A 4,707-nucleotide genomic window follows, 5' to 3' on the forward strand; every position below is an offset into this window, starting at 1 on the left:
GGGCCACACTTATTGAAAATATCTGCAAAGGGGTACCTAGGATGGGTACCTGACTGTGTCAGTGACTAGCTGGCACTTCTTGGGCGAAAACCCACCCAGCCTGAGGGGTGGCGTCGATCTCGCCACCCCTCTGGACTGCCCCTTCTGGGGGAGGTAGACCTTCCCCTGTCACCCCCTCCTGGTGCCACCAAACACCTGAGTGAGTGAGTAGGGTTGGTCTCCCAGGCAACCCTTATCCCCTGGCTGAGCCGCATAACCCATTCGGGGGGCCTCAGGCATCACCTGTCACCATAAGGTGCCTCTGCATGCACACCATCCCTAATCTCTCTCTGCTTTTGCCCGTCCTAGCCGCCACAGGAGTCACAAGCCTATTGCTTGTGAAACTCCCCCCACCTGCATAGAAGGACTTACCACAGGTCCCTTTGCAGATCAGCTAGAAATATGTTCCCTGCATTGGACAGGTGGAGACTGTCCTGCCTGTAGAGCTCCCTCCTTGTCCACAGAATTCCCTGGTGGGTGATGAAACCATCGCCAAGTTCCAGTAGCTCCCATGCCATTTCTCTGTTCACCTTCCGACGTGCCCGTTCAATGGCCGTGTTATTCTGTGCCCTCCAATTGATATGCGGGAGCATCGAGGACCACAATATGGTTACTTCCGGCCAACGATGCCGGACCACCTGCAAATCAACCAACGCCTGCTTGATCAGGTCCTTTCCTGGCTTGCAGCCCATGTCATTTCCTCCCAGGTGTAGCACCAGGACCTGCAGAGAAAGACTGACCAAACCTTGATGAAACAGGGTGGGAAGGAGGGAGTCCCACCACATACGCTGTTTGCCATGCCACTGGATCAACACCTGTTGGGGTAACTGTAGCTGGGATCCGAAGGCCAATGTAGAAGCCCTTCAAGAAGCCCAAAACACCATACTGTGCCCACAAATGAGCACCCGTACCAGCAAAGGGCAAATCCAAAGATCTAAAGAATAAGAACATCAAGGAGAAGCGAAGAAAAAGCATTAAGGAGGAGCAGATAAATCGCGAACCTATGACTGGAAAGCTCTGGAGTGCCATCTCCCCATGGCCATCACATGCCTGTGTGAAAAAACCTACGATGGCTGCCGTAGAGGCCACCCCAATGCGGAAAGAATGGGTCCCAAAACAACAGGCCCAGAGTGGATAAGGCTGACTTGGTGATAGCCCAGAATTGGAATTTTGTCAGCGGTGAACCATCAATATGGCAAAATAGGGGGCCCTCCCTTGCCCTGCGGTATTCCAGAAAAACCCGCAAGGCCCTGACAGGGCATAACTCATCAACCTGGGCTTGGCTGAGGACCACTATCGTGCCCTTGCCAAACTGATCGGTCTTTCACCTTCGAATGTGGAGGTGGATCACCCTAGGACAGACCTGCACATTGGAGTACCACAAGGCCCTCCCAGACGAGTCAGTTTTGGAAGCCCAAACCAATTCAGAAATCCTAAGGGCCCCAAAGAAGGCCGTTAATGCCACTGCATGGAACAGGGAAACCTCGTATGGAGAAGAACAAATGGAGGGCCATAATCTCCGGAGCCCAAGAAGGATATCTGGAGAAAGGGGTCGCCTGGAATCTGGCCTGGCAGGTGACATTCATGCCCAACCTTGCACCACTCACCTGACTCGGAAATCTGATGTGGAGTCGTCCACTCCTTTTACTTTGGTCCAAAAGGCCAAAACGGCAAGCTTCCCACTCATGGTCCTAGTGGATAGCCCCTTGTTCTGTAAATGTAAGCAAAATTGCAACAAGGGGTCCACGGGTAAGGGCTATGAGTCCTGTAGCTGAAGTCCACTCCTGAAGGTGCAGAACTCCCTACCTGCTCTGTTGTAGGTGGCTCTAGTGCTGGGAGCTATAGAATTCAGGATAGTGTGCTTGACTTCAGAACGCCAATCTCCCATAGTTCTGCTGGCATGGGTTATGGTAGTAGACGCGCCCAAGGTGCTAATACTGGAACCTGTCAATCTGGTTTCGTGACAAAGCATAGGCCATTGGGTTCCTCAAACCAGGTGCATGGCGGTCGTGGAACCAGATGTTGTGACGCAGACACTGGAGTGTAAATGCTCTGACCAACGTCATGACCCTTTGGTTTCTAGAGGATAGTATATTAATGACATGCACCGTGGCCATGTTGTCACACCAAAAGAGGGCTACCGAGTTGGCCATTAGGTCAGCCCAGATGTGCACAACTACGTAAATAGGGAAGAATTCCAGGAAGGTGAGGTCCTGGCAAATGCCAGCGGCAGCCCAGCTCTCTGGCCATTGGCCAAGGCACCACCGATCCTGCCATATTAGTCTGAAACCCAGGGTGCCAGCATCATCTGAATGAATCTGTAGGTTGGCTCGGAGGAGCAACTCACACCTCCAGAAGGAGACGCCATTAAAATCCCACAAAAATGTAAGCCATACCCACAGGTCCATGCGCATGGCGGAGGTGACCCTGGTGCGATGATGTGGCAGCTGAAGACTCCGCACTGCCCAACATAGCTGGCACAGGAAAGCGCAGCTGGGGGCTATGGACTGGTTACCAGTTGTTTTCCGGGCCAAATTCAAGGTGTTGGTTTTGACCTTTAAAACCCTATATGGTTCCGGCCCAGCCTATCTTAAGGAGCGCCTCCAGCAACACCAGACAGGCCGCTTAACAAGATCAGCCTCGGATGGCCTTCTCTCTGTCCCATCAGCCAGGACAGCTAGACTGGTGGGGACGAGGGAGAGGGCCTTCTCTGTGGTGGCCCCCACTCTGTGGAACTCCCTCCCTAGGGAACTCCGTCATGCCCCCTCTTTAATGAGCTTCCGTCGTGCATTAAAAACGTGGTTGTTCAGGCAGGCATTTGGGGTGGGTTAGGGTATTTTTTTAAAAAAAAATTATGGTAAAATTTTATTGTTTTAAATTGTTTATGGTGGGTTGTACATCGCCCAGAGTGGCTGGGTGACCAGTCAGATGGGCGATTAATAAATTTAATAAATAAATAAATAAATAAATAAATAAATATTACCCTACATGCAAAATTCAAATGCCCCACCACTTCTTGCAGGGCTCTGAGGGAGACTTTACAAAGCTGCAAGATGGTCTGGAGCTTAGCCCGCAGGACCAGTAGTTTGTCCTGAGGGAGGTGAGAACATTGTGTGAGGGTATCCAATTCGATCCCTAAGAATGTTAAAGTAACCGACGGGCCCTCTGTCTTCTCGTGGGCCAAAGGGACACCCAGGTTGGAGGAAAGGGATACAAATGCTCGGATTAAGTCAGAATATTGACTGCTGCTGCTAGGCCCAGCAAACAGGAAATAGTCTAAGTAATGGACCACATTCTAGGAACCTGCTCTATCTCTTAAGGCCCAGTCCAGAAAGGTGCTGAACCTCTCGAACATGGTGCAAGAGACAGAGCATCCCATGGGGATGGCGCGGTCGATGTAAAACTTATCCTGGAAACAGAATCCCAACAGATCGAAGTCCTCAGAGTTGATAGGCAAAATGCGAAAGGCAGATTTGATATCGCAGTTGCCCATGAATGCCCCGTGGCCAAGGTCCTGGATCATGGCTACCCCCTCATCAAAGGAGGTGTACTACACAGAGCAGAGATAATCCGGGATCTCGTCGTTAATGGACTGGCCTTTGGGGAAGGAGAGGTTGTGAATTAACCTCTTGGGCACTATTCCCAAAGAGGAAATCTGAAGGTTGGGTATCGGGGGCACGGAAAAAGGGCCTATGACTCGCCCCGTTAGAAGTTCCTTATCGATTTTTCCCTGAACCAAACGTTGCATGGATAGGACAGACTTTTGATTACCAGTGAAATACGGCCTGTGCTGACCCCGAAAAGGGATCCTAAAACCCAGCGTGAAGTTGCATTCCAAGTAGATTGCGTCCTTCCGGTTAGGGTAGCGCCCTAAAAGCTGAAGGAGCGGCAAAACCTTAACTGGGCTGGGGCCCTTTGGGAGGGGGTTGTTACCCGCTATGGGGCTTCCTGCCACCAGGGCCTTCCTTCAGGGGACCCCTCCATTCCCTATCTCTAGGGCAGGCGATGCAGGAGTGCTGACTGCCACAAAGGGAGCATTCGTGATGGAAACAGCACGGGTTCCAGGAGCAGGAGCCTTTGGAGCTGAACTCCCAGCCCAGCCAGTGGTGTTGAACCCCTGGACCTGCAATGGGCCTGGTGGCCATTGTGGGAGACAGCTTGACGAGAATGTGGCCGCTGTCAGATCTATCACTGAAGCCTGGCCTGGAAGGGGTCATAAATTGGAGCCAAAGGTCCTGGTCCTTCAGGTCCCAGCGCATAGAAGGATCAATGGCAGCCCTCTGGCGGAAGGCCTCATCATAGGCCAGCCAGGCGCTCCCTTCGTACTCTGTGTAAGCCCTATAGATTATGTCAAGGTACTTGGTGAGGACCCACCCCCTCTCAGGGAATCCCTGCTGGAGGATGCCAGCATAAATAAAAAAACCTGGCAACCAATTCCTCCAATGCCCATGTTCCTCCTCTTGCTACGCTCTAGGGGTGTTCAAAACCCCACTTACCTAGCTCCGCTGGGTTCCGCGGTGGCGGGGAGGTGATCCGGTCCTCCCCGCTGGAAGCCTGCCCAGCCGGGCTGATCCACAGCAGGGCCTCCATCCACTGCCGGGCTGCTGTGGACGCAAATGGCATCCTGCGTAGGGGACGCCATTTGCGTCCCTACGCTAGGCCGTGATA

At 52.6% G+C, this 4,707-nt stretch overlaps 1 pseudogene; it reads right to left on the minus strand.

Annotated features, from left to right (window-relative positions):
* Window positions 1-1,013: 1,013 nt before the first annotated feature.
* On the minus strand, window positions 1,014-2,011 carry LOC146354851 (uncharacterized; annotated as a pseudogene).
* Between the last annotated feature and the right edge of the window lie 2,696 nt (window positions 2,012-4,707).

The sequence above is a fragment of the Heloderma suspectum genome, chromosome 2 (assembly GCF_057233095.1).
Source record: "Heloderma suspectum isolate Gila_16-S chromosome 2, 16-S_ref, whole genome shotgun sequence".
In the NCBI taxonomy this organism is placed as follows: domain Eukaryota; kingdom Metazoa; phylum Chordata; class Lepidosauria; order Squamata; family Helodermatidae; genus Heloderma; species Heloderma suspectum.